Source organism: Chrysoperla carnea, chromosome 3 (assembly GCF_905475395.1).
Source record: "Chrysoperla carnea chromosome 3, inChrCarn1.1, whole genome shotgun sequence".
Classification (NCBI taxonomy): Eukaryota; Metazoa; Arthropoda; class Insecta; order Neuroptera; family Chrysopidae; genus Chrysoperla; species Chrysoperla carnea.
This window is the reverse complement of record NC_058339.1, coordinates 73,868,622-73,881,471: the sequence shown is the minus strand read 5'-3', so window position 1 is coordinate 73,881,471 and position 12,850 is coordinate 73,868,622. Positions and strand designations below refer to the sequence as shown.

Below are 12,850 nucleotides of genomic sequence, written 5' to 3'. Positions count from 1 at the left end.
TTGATTTCATCGTGTTGGTTTTCTAAACACAAGTAAGTGGTTCCTTTTTTTTAATGTTGGCTTATTGTGTTTGTGTTATGCCCGGGAGCTTAGTGTGTTCGTGTTATGCCGTTCTAATTACACATCAAAACCTGCGGACACATTATTTAGTGATGGTTAGGAATTTTCCGCTACCATTGAAGAGAGGTTGGTCAATTAATTTGATCATCACTTTCCCTTCGGTGAGGATAGGTTTCGCACATTAAAACTCTCACTGTTGACCATTTTTATATCAGCCAATCGAAATAAAAACTACTAGAAGTCAAAATTTTCAGTGTAAACTTCACAATTAATTTTATTCTTAGATTCTTAGATTCATTTGAACAGAACACAATACCCTTGACTTAATCAAGTTTGTGTTCCATTTTAGCGCCTAGAAGGTATTGTTACTGAGAATTTGTTGAGAGACAATAGGACCTCAACAAATCTTGAAATTCAATACTCTTCTCGTCAGATCCGAACATAGCTGCAAATTTGTCTCCATAGATATTAGTCGAAATACAGAACAGTTTAAATTGGTGTTTTGGTGGCGTTTTATATTTACACGGGAATTAATTCTTTTTACAATAATTTATGAACATTTTGTATAAATGTATAAGGTAGACGAGGGATAAATTTCAATTTCTAAAATATGATTGATACTTTTAAATATAGGCTCCTACTTACTATGCATGCATAAATATAATATAATAATGAAAATACTTTTTTTTTGCAAGATTTCAATTTTCTTTCATATTTTTTTTGCCTCCGATAAATAAATTTATAAATATTTGATGACGTCAACTGGAAATAGTGTGAAAAATGAAAAAAAAGTAAGTAAAAGAGGTAAAGAAGGTAGAGAAAAAAAATAAAAATATGTAAAAAAAATCATTTTTACCCGAACGTTAAGAGATACGTAAAAGAGATATTATAATATTATATAATATAAGCAAAAAAAAGGACTGAAGAAGAATTATAATAGAAAAAGATTTCTATATCCTTTCTGATTCTGGTTTGTGTCTACCTATGTGATTTTTCTGTTGTAATATATGCTTTTCGATAGAAAAGTTCAACAAGAGTGTGATTTTTCATTTCCTTTGTACCTCTACGTACAGTTTTTCTTGTTGCTTTTAGAAAAGACAAAGTACCTAATTTGAATTTTTTTGATTACTATTCATAAAATAATAGTATATTACACACCTAGGGGGCAAAACAAAAACTTGTCTCAGGTCCCACGTTCATTGTTATGAAATCTGAGACATTCTTTACTTGCTCCCGTGATGTGTATACTATTTTTCTCTCAGTGGGCAAAAAATTGACACTTTCTGCTATGAGGTGAATATTTATCACAATCAAACTATAAGAGTTGATATTAATTAAAGAGAATTAGAGTCTTTTGGGTCCATGCCAAGGACCTTAATTAGCTGGACCATATCTGCTTATTTGTCTTAACAGTTTACACCATTGTATCATTAAAACATCATTAATAATCGAAAGACTGTGATGTTTAAACTTGTATACTAAATTTAGTAAGCACACATAAATAAAATAAAAAAAAAGTATTTACAGATTTAATATTCCAAAAAAAATCAGAGTTAGAATCATTAGAAATTGGAATTTTAAGATGCTATAAATAGCAAATTTAGAATGAACTACATTTTCGGTAAAGTTGCTCCACCGTATCTTAATTAAAAATGAAAAAAAGGAATAAAACATTAAAAAAAGGTACGAACAAATTTTTTTCAGCATAACTTAATTTTCGTGTAAATGTCTTGAAACTTTTAAGGTTTTTATAGTACTTTAAAAAGTGCACGATATACTTTTTTCAATGAATGCCCAATTTTTCAACATATATTTTTCGTTACCACCCTCTGGGAAAAAACACCACTCGGCACCATCTTTTGATCATAAGGGTAAACAAAGTTTAATCTCAAAGTTTCATCGAAATCGGTGCTTTTGGTCAAAATTCAGAGATTTCGACTTTTTTTCTCCTCTTTTACTGATTCGGTATTCCAATTCGGATTTTGTGATTCGGTATTCCAATATTTTAATCATAAACAAACATCCCATACAACCTCTGTATTCAGATTACGTTTGAACATGGAGGTTATTGTTTTTCAATAGAAAGTTCAAGAAGGGTTTGATTTTTCTTTTCCTTTTTAAAGCATACATCGTTTGATTGAAAATATGTATTAATATTTTTTTTCTTTAAGGAAAATTTATTGAATTTATATTTTTTATATTTTATGGTGTAAATATTAATGACACAGCAGAAAAAAAATTAACTGTAGTAAAAAATGCATGGACGTCTTGGAATAAAAAGGAAAAAAAATATTTCAAGAAAACTTTTACACTTAATTTGATTTTAAACGAATGATTTGCTAAGATTGGACGTAATTTAGACCGAAATTGAACAATTTGGCTCCTTTGGATTTTTATGAACAATTTTCTTCGATGTATTAGATCATGGTCATACAATTTTCATGATAATAACTTGCCTAATCTGATATTCAGTTTTAAGGTAGTACGTGCACCAAGGCAATTCTAGATTTGGAGTTGAAATTATTTGTACCTTATTTGATGGTGAATTTTGTTATAGCTTCATGAATGTAGACGAATATAATTTTTCGATATCTGCATTGATTTACAAAATATCGAAGGCTAAAAATTACTCCAAAAAGCGAAAAATTTTATTCGTACTTATCGCCATATATTTTCAAGTGGTAACATAAGTCACCATCAAAATTGAAAATATATATTTTTTAAATTTGTGTCCTCACTACCGCGCTCATACATCTTTAATTGTTTTCTTTTGTTTTCAATAATTCATTAAGTTTTTAACTTTTTGCCATAAAACCAATGTTAAATATACCAACTTTTGAATAATTTACTTTTTTAAATAATCGGGTAATCATCCCCTCCCCCCTCTAAAATTTTAAGAATTGATTAAAACTTCCGACTTCCTAAAAAATCAAGCTTTTTATTTAAAATTGCCTTGGTGCTCGTAAATCCATATACCGTATTTTAACCAATGAGAAAAACTATCGCAATTATAAAAGACCAGTGGAGCAAATATGGCACAGTATATACATTAAAATGTATTAGGAAGTAGGTGTCTTTTCATACAATGAAAAAATCAGCTGAGCTTAACAAGAATGATTTCCTTTTTTATTACTAGGCTAGTACTAACATTTTAGCGTTAAAATCGAATACTGAAAATTTGAATCTAATAAAGGATTATTTCTAAAAGCTTCAACTTTCTAAATGGAATCATACAGTACTTTTTGTAATTTCTTAAAGCTTGTGCATGCAACAAGTGATAGGGAAAAGTTTTAAGGAAATAAATAATAACTACTATATAAGTCGATTTGTTTGTCTGTCTGTTTGTGTGTCCGTCTGTTGTCTTACAACAAACAAACCGAAGAAACAAACATACATACAGAAATCTAAGAGACATACAGTTTGGCGTAGAATTTTATTCAAAAAATCAGACAAACGAGAGAAGAAAGAAAAGTCTGAGTGTGTGCCAATTTTATTAGAAAGTTACAACTTAAAAGTCAATTTTATTAACAACTTACAACTTAAACGCTGTAAATAATTTGAAGTGAACACTATATGATTTCCCTCCAGGCCAACGATTCATGGAAAGTCAAAGTAGACATTTCTATTAAAATTGGATATTCGAAACGAATTGATGAAGCCTGATTTTATGTCGTGGATTTCTTAAAATTTTATTGGAATATTATAAAATTCTATTTTCTAAATCAAAGAGGATAATAAACTATGAAATTATAAGAAAATTTCAAATTTTCCGTTTTGCTTAATTTTTTAATAAGAATAATTATAATTCCTTTTTTCACGTTGAAGATCAAATAAAAATTTGTCTGAAGCAAGTCTGGAATTATAGATTTTCAAGATATTTTCATATTTTGAGATATCCATCGCAAAGACAATGGATCTAAAAATAAAAAATAATTTCATTTTGGATTAATTTTTTCTGAATTGCAGTGTAAATAGATATTATACATACAAGATACATAAATATCGATAAACATATCGTATCCATGGATAGATAGAAGAAAATGAAAATAAGTATAAAAAATAATTTAGAGAAAATGAAATGAGATATTTTTATTCATTCATTTATTTATCAGATTTTATGCTTTTTTTATGGTCCATTTATTTTGCCCCCATTCATTTTTCATTTTCTCACTATGTGTGCATCCTCTGTACGTGCTGTGGGTATTTAAATACAGAGAGTTTGAAATATATTGAAGGTGGTATTCTATTCTGATTTATGCTTATATCTACATAATAAAAGACATATTTAAGACATCTCCACATTCGATTCGAAATAATTGTTTTTGTACAGGACTTTAGGCTAGATCTGAAAAATTTTTTTGGTTTCCGAAGCGAATACAATATTTGGGCGAGTATTTTCTGTTCTATTGATTAAAATCGTATACGAAGGCCGATATACTGAAACAATTTTAGTAGGTATTTCAGAAACTTGCCGGCAAGTAACATTTGTCAGTAGGTAACAAAATAAATAAAATAGTTCAGCCAGTCAGACTTGCTGAGATAAAGCCTAAAAATTTATCGACGTAAGTTTATAGATCAAAGGTAACGTCAAATCCGGTAGTTATTATTTTTAGTAGACTTGTTTATGATGTTGTCCCAAAGAATAATTATAGTTTGTGACCTCGAGCGACGAACTCAACTTTGTCAAAAATCAAAAAACGCGAGAAAATTTCAGATTTTGGCAATTATAACTCTAAACGGGTAGTTTTTGAAGTCTCATATTGTAGCAAATTTACTCTGCTTTAAAAACATCTTGAAAAGGTACTTCTAAAACTGCCCTTTTAGGGTTGATTGCCAAAATAAAAAATAAAAACCTAAATTTTCACGGGTTGTTTTCATTTTTGACAAAGTTCCGCTCGTCGCTCGAGGTCACAAACTTGGATTATTCATTGGGACAACATTATAAACAAGTCTGCAAAAAATCAGAACTACCACATTTTACATGACCCCCGATGTATAAAGTACGTTGATAATTTTGAAAGGCTTTATCTCGGAAAGTATTGAGACTACAGAGACTCCATTTTCGGCGCATATTGTAGAAAATTTAGTCTACTTTAAAAACGTTCCGAAAAGATTTTATCAAAAAACTAGTCCTTTAAGGTTATAATCGCCAAATTCCGAAATTTTCACAGTTTTATCGATTTTTGACAAGGTGCGTTCGGCACCGGAGGTCACAAATTTGGATTATTCTACGAAATAAAGCTACGAAATTTTAAAAAAACTTGGTGTTTTGAAAATCATTTCCAAACAGTTTTTTAGAACCTTCATATCTCTAACTTGTAATTGTCAGACAGTTTTGCCGTTGCTAAGTTCAATAAAGGAAAAATATCGGAAATTAAGCTCACATTCACAACCATATCAATTTTGCAATAAAATAATTTCTGTTTAAATCGTTCTATCTCTAACGAACCTCCCTGTATAAAAGAAAAACAGATATGAAAAACATATGAAAATTTATTTATGTTTTTAGTAGTATTATCCATCCGTGATTATCTCTCATATAATATTATAAAAATCATATTTTCCTATTTTCATTTTTTATTTTATTTAACATAATAATCATAATAATAATATTTTCTCATGCTTTTAATCATCATTTCCTTTTATAATATGAAAATAGTTTTTCCAACAATTTTTCACACTCAATTTAAAAATAATATTTTTTGGCACAACTTTTTAGTTATTTTTTTGTTTATGGAATTTGTTCTTTTTTTGGGTTTTCCTTTATTGTATATAGACATGCAGTTGTTATGATTTTTCTTTTGTTTGGAAACTAAATTAAGGAAATATGAAAAATAATGGAAATTTTCAATATATTCTTGTGTGAAAATTTGTTTTGTTTAATCTTTTTTCCACAAAAGTATAAGTCACGCCATACAACACTCGATTCTTTTGTAAATAGCACGGAAAATTGGCATCATATATAAAAGTGTCATGGAAGTGTTATCTGATATGATACTCTTTAAAGTGGCCTAGTGGCTTATGGATCATTTTGATCAAATTTATGGATAAACATTTGTAGAGTGCGTCTGATCTGAAACGAGTTTTAAAATTCTAGATACCGATTTCATTCGAAACCGTATCAAAAATGTGAAATAATGGAGTTCCAATAAAGTATAGATAAATCTTAAATAATTCATGAATATGCGTTTTTTTTTAAAACATTCTGTTTAGATTAGAAAATGGGAAATTATTAAAGTAATGCAATCTACAAAGCTTTAATATTTAAAAAGTATACTATACACAATGCTTCAAAAGTATGTGCAGCTTTTATAAAATTTTCAGAGGTGGCTAAAATTCGAGATATATAAAATTCTAATTAGAAAGCTTTTATTTAACTACATTTGTATGCCCTAGAATTTTCCATGCAAAATTCCCAAATTCCGATTGATTGAAATTTATAAATTGGATATGTAAATCGGATGACAATGCATATTTATGGTAAACATAACCTGATTTTTCCATCGCTTCCACCATATTTTAATACATACGTTTTTTAGATTTAAATTAATAATTTAAGTAAAAATGGTTTTTAACAAAAATTTTTTATTGTACTTTACAAGTATAAGTTTTTTCTGTACGGGTCATTCATACACGACTAGGATCATTTGGATAGAAGGATGATTTGGAGCACCTCAAGCTTTAAAAAAAGTCGAGTATGTGTGAATCATATGAAAAATTATTTTAATTTTTAGTGCTGTATGATAACTTAAGTACGATGATAATTCAAGATCCAAAATAGATATCGAGCTGAAATTTTTATAGCGTGCTCAAGACTTAAAAAGTGTGTTTGAATTTGTAAGTGAGAAAATAGATCAATTGGATCTTACCCAACTTGTAAACCATTAAAGAGAAACCAAAAGTTTAATGTAATAATTATATAGTTTTATTTAAAAAAAAAAACTCGCCCTCAATGTGAAAAATCTTGACGCCTTTCTTGGCGTTGATACTCTATTTGCAAAAAAAAAAAAACAATCGTTATTTTTCGAAGTAAATGTGATTGGATATTATCGAAGTAAACTATAAATGTTTTTAGAGTGATTCTAGTAATTGGTTTGAATAGCATTCAGCTCAGAGTCTAGATTCATATTTTAGACTAGAACTTGTCTATATAACGATTACTATCCCCATTTTAACATTTTTTAATTCCATTCTCTCCTTCACTGTGACAGTGTTCGTAACATCGAAATATTTCTTGAGACTTATTTTATATTATCAAGAAGTTGTAAGGTCAACCCACCGGGTTCAAGGTTCTGTATAATAATCTTCTAAGTTTACGCTAATCATGACTTATAACAACAACAACTGTTATAACAACACCACTCTTTCTTTCATTTTTGAATCAATTATTTAACTGAGACATAATTTTGCAAGCTTTTGTTTAAGTTAAAACAAGGAAACATAAATGAGTAGATAATGATATATAAAAGCACCAAAGCACAAGCGAAGTTTTTAAGACAAAAAGAGAGAAGATTGGTTATGTCATATCCATCCAGCTTCAGATGCTAACTCCTATAACTCCTATAGCATTAACATCACGTAGGATAACTAACTGTAGATGGAAGATACGGATAATATAATATAAATACTAGTTGAAAGACGCGTGTTGGTGTATGTGTGGGTACTTATAGCCTACAAGTAAATGTATACAGGAACAAACAAGATCAAAATCAACTTCAAAACGTTGATTTTCCTAATAAAAAGCCACAAAAAAATTCGACAAAATAAACAAGCTTTCTTGCCATAAAATTAAATTGAATTTTAAACCACTCTCGCAAAAAGGCTGTCAACCATTTTGGTGACGTCATATTGGTAAAAGCAACAGTCGTTTATGTAATAGGGTACTTTCAGTGAAAAATAAATTATGGAATTTGATATAAATTACAATTTTTGTAGAAATATACTTAAATATTCTTATTTTGAGTCATAAAAGCACATTATCGTTTTATTATATTAAAATTAAAAGTCGTAATTTTTTATCTGCGTTTCACGTGACCAAAAACGCGAGCTGCCGTGACTTCATATAGACAAAAATAATATGCATTAATTATTAATTTGTTGATGACTTTCGTAGTAATTGCAGATTATGTTATCATCAACTTTATTTATACATATAATAATTACATACCAAACTGTCGTTTTTACCAATATTACGTCACCAAAATGACTGACAGCGTTTTTGCAAGAATAAAAGAGATTTAAAATTTAAAGAAAATCAACATTTTGGAGTACTTTTTCAAACATAGTAGAATATCCTATTATTATATGTATAAATAAAGTTGATGGTAACATAACCTGCAATTACTGTGAAAGTCATCACTAATTATTGCATATTATATATTATATTATACCATGTATATATTAAGTACACATAGTATATTAAGTTTAGTCCCAAGTTTGTAACGCTTAAAAATATTGATGGTACGAAAAAAATTTTGGTATAGGTGTTCATAGAATCATCTAATTAGTCCATTTTCGATTGTCCGTCCGTCTATCCGTCTGTCAACTCGATAACTCAAAAACGAAAAAAGATATCAAGCTGAAATTTAGCGTAATTTTCACTACCGAAAGTACCCTATTCCGTAAAGGATTATTTCAGTATTTTCGATGATTAGCACATTCTGTATAATTTAATATGATATGAGTATAGAATACTGTTTTATAACAAACACGAATATAATTTTATTGTATCAAATAAATTTAAATTGTTTCTTTCACCTCAATTCATCAAAGTGAACCTTACCTTACCTTACTAACATTGATACGTATACATACACACATACATACACCTTCGAACCTTCAAAACCTTATACTATATTTATATGATATCATTTTAAAATTAATCTACTGTCATTCAACAAAATGATTTATTTTAATTAACGATATCTTTTAATTATCTTTATCTTATATATACATGAAGCTATCTTTATGAAGCAACGAAGCTACGTGTAATATAATATCTTTATTGTTTTTAATAATAAACCTTTATTGAAGTTGTTAATCAACTTCAATTTACTTCAATTGTTTTATCGAGAGTGTATTAAAATATAGGCCATTGGAAGTGTTAACGCTATACAAAAAATTTTTTGGTTGTTCAATTTCAATGTTGTTCTGAGGATGTTGCTCCGCTACAATATTGATAAACGTTTTTGGATCGGTTGTTTAAAATAATTCCACTTTAGTTGTTTCTGTTACAACTACTATTATGTACTACAGTTGTCTTATCCACAAAATTCTTTCTGTATCCCCTCCACTAAAAAATTATCGTGCAATAACTGGTCAAGAAAATTTGATTTAATTTTTGTCACATTGATGCGATAGAATATTTCTTATAGTTTTTGGAGTGCTCACTTCGAATTTGGCTTCAAAATTTCTTTACTAAATAAGGTTTTCGAAATATTTTTTCCTAAAAAAGGAAAAATTCATTTTTTGGTTTAATTTGAAATTTCGTAACACCTCTACTTTTTTCTAATATCCAAATTGGAAGCCTTCCTTTTCCTTGGCTTTTCCTTTAAAGTACTTTTAATCATCCTGATATCCTTTTTGCTCTTCGAGAAATCATATGATATTAATTATAGTTGAAATACACCTTGTAATTTCTGGAATAAATATTTCGGTATAATTAATTATTTCTATTTAATTATTATCTATTTATTCTATTTCACAAGAAAAATTAAAAAAAAAAATTCAAAATGGCTTTCGAAAGAGAATGAATGGTATTTTCTGACGGCATAAATTTTTTGGTGAGAAAATTATTCAACAGTGAAACATAACTTCGAACTTAGAGAAAAAGGGAGAATTTCCCATATTACGAGAAGAATTTCTCGAAAACGTAACATTCTGTGACAAAATTTGTGTTGGCCAGTTTTATTTTTAATTTTTCATTGAAAGTATGTGAAGATTACTTTTCAGTTTTAGTTGACTTATTTTAAACATATATTTCTAGAAGATAACAGTTTTTCATAAAGATTTTCTCATGCTGCTCAAGTGTGAAATATGTCGAATTTAATCGCAATTAAATGATGTGGTAAATCACATTCAATTTTTAACATGGTGTGTATGGTACAATTATTTACTTATTTTCCAAGTTTTGTAAAGTTTTTTAATATATAATTCAATCATGAAGCAATTACCTTAACTATCAATTGTTGCCACGCAATAAATTATTATTATCGTAACTTATCGATTAAGTTTTGAATATTGAATTTAAGTTACTTTGATAAAAATGATGGAAGCGCAATTAAATGTTTAGTAGTAGTACCACTTGATATATAACATTATTTATTTGCGCTTCCACCCTTTAAATTATTGAGTGCATTATGGATTGCGCAAAGAAAAATATAAGAAAACAATTGACTGAGTTAATTGCTGAAATACCATGTATAGGAAGGGTTGATTACACTGTTACATTACACATACATACATGCCAAACACATATAACTGATATATCCATATAATACATACTATACAATTTACGCTCTCATGGGTAAACAGTGATGTTCACGAAAAAATTTTACAGACAAAAGTAGTTTATTTTTTAATAAGGAACACTTTTTACATTTTTGTTCTATCTCTAACGGTTTACAAGATTGACCTATGTTGCTCATTTATAAACTCGACCTCACTTTTTACGTCCTCAGCATGCTTCAAATTTTCAGCTTGATATATTTTTTCGTTTTTGAGTAATCGTGATGACAGACGGATTGACGACAGACAGACAGACAACCGGAAATGGACTAATTAGGTGATTTTATGACCACCTATAACAAAATTTTGTTCATAGCATCAATATCTTTAAGCATTACAAACTTGGGACTAAACTTAGGATACCTTGGTATATTTCATATACATGGGATAAAAAGTATTAAGCGAATTCTTATGAAGTCATGGTGGGTCCAGCTTGCAGAGTCAAGACCATTAACTTTGTGAATAGGTTAAAGCCTATATTTTTAATCTTTTTTTTGTGTGTTTGTTACGCGATACCTTTGCTGATTATGAACCGATTTTAATTGTTTTATTGGATAGAGAATGTTTTCTTAGTAGGCCCCGCTTAAATTTGAACAAAAATACCAGCTTTAAGAGGAAAAGGATGGCTTTCAAAAATTTAAACGCGGAATATTTTTTTTTTTATAAATTTCCAGGGACACTAATGCTTGTTAGGTTAGGTTAAGTTATATTGGCTGTCCACGATGAACATACTTAGGCTATAGAGCCCATTGTGATACCATATATATGTTTTACCAACCTTTCCGCTGATAATTTCATTTATCAGATCCTCAATTTCAGAGGCTGAGTGCACCTTTTTCATGCATATACCATGCACTACACCAGCCCATCACAACTATTAATTAAATTAATTTTGTTGCGACTGAGGGAATTGAACCCGCTACCCTAAGTATACCGCGGACGGAATTGGTTACGCCTTAACCAACTGAGCTAAAAGGGCGACTTCTCTTACCACCTTAAGGAGGGTGGAGGGATACACGAATAAATGGATGAAAAGTTTGAGCTTTTTGGTGGTTGTGAGATTTTCTGTTTAATTATTTTTACAAAAAATAAGATTGATTTCAAAAAATGCACAAAAAGTAAAAAAATAATTTTGAGATGAATACTTTGATTTATCAATTTATTTATCTTTTGAGAAATCTCATTTTGAAATGAATCGAAATTTTAATTTTGAAGTAGGTGAAACATGAAACGAGGGATTTCTCTAATTTCCACCAAAAATCGGTTAAAATAGCAAAAAGTGTTTGTAAGATGTCTTTTCCCTATTTTTACAGCATTCGTCTGTTTTTTACTAGCCAACCGATCGACACCGTCTTGGTATAATAAATATGATGGTATATTTCAAGTGTTTTTAATATTATACATTTTTACTCTAGAGCTATCTGCATCTAAAGTTCTCCATGTAAATAAAACAATCTTCATCTGTTCTCTCGTTGTTGGTTACTTGAGTAAGCTTCGTTTCCTTCCTGTATGAATGAAATACATCAGCACAACATAAGAAGTGAGTGTAGGTATTATAATATTATATGGAATACGTTTTATATTCATGAAGAATAATGAAAAGCTAATTAGAATTTTTACAGGCCATAACACATATAAAACATTCAAATTATAGTAATCACACTCAAATGACTAACTATATACCACCACACTGTAGAGACAGAGAGTTTCTTAAATAATGTAGGTGAAGACTATTTAATACGGTAGTCTGATGATGAAAATGTCATATTAGTAATAAGCTTTCAAAAATTGTTGCCCGTCTTTTAACAAAACAAAGTTTTAAATGTATTTTATATGTATCTCTATGGTGATATCGGACAATGACGTCACTAATCAATATCTTCCTCTTTGTTTAATTAGAAATTTTATGCGTTTATATTTTGCGTACTTCTAAAGATTTTCAATAAATCGATTTATTTGTAGTATTAAAGCTCCTAAACGAATGAACCGATTTCGAATTTTTATTTGTTTGAAAGTTAATTTGATCGACAGTTAATCATCAACTCGTTTTTAATTTCCATCTGGTACGAAACCCTAAACTCGCGCTTGAAACATAATTAATAACGCTTCCGATCAAATTATCTTTCGAACAAACAAACAAATCAAAATCGGTCTAACCGTTTAGGAGCTACGACGCCACAAACAGACTTACCGATACACAGATACAAAGAGTGGTTAAACTTACAACACCCGTTTGTTTAGTCGGCGGTTAAAAATTACTGTAAACGTATTTACTTGGCTGTTG

At 29.0% G+C, this 12,850-nt stretch overlaps 1 protein-coding gene across 1 annotated transcript in view; it reads right to left on the bottom strand.

Annotated features, from left to right (window-relative positions):
* Nucleotides 1-12,850, bottom strand: part of LOC123295199 (Down syndrome cell adhesion molecule-like protein Dscam2) — a 193,479-nt gene that overhangs the window by 37,513 nt on the left and 143,116 nt on the right. The window lies entirely within an intron of this gene.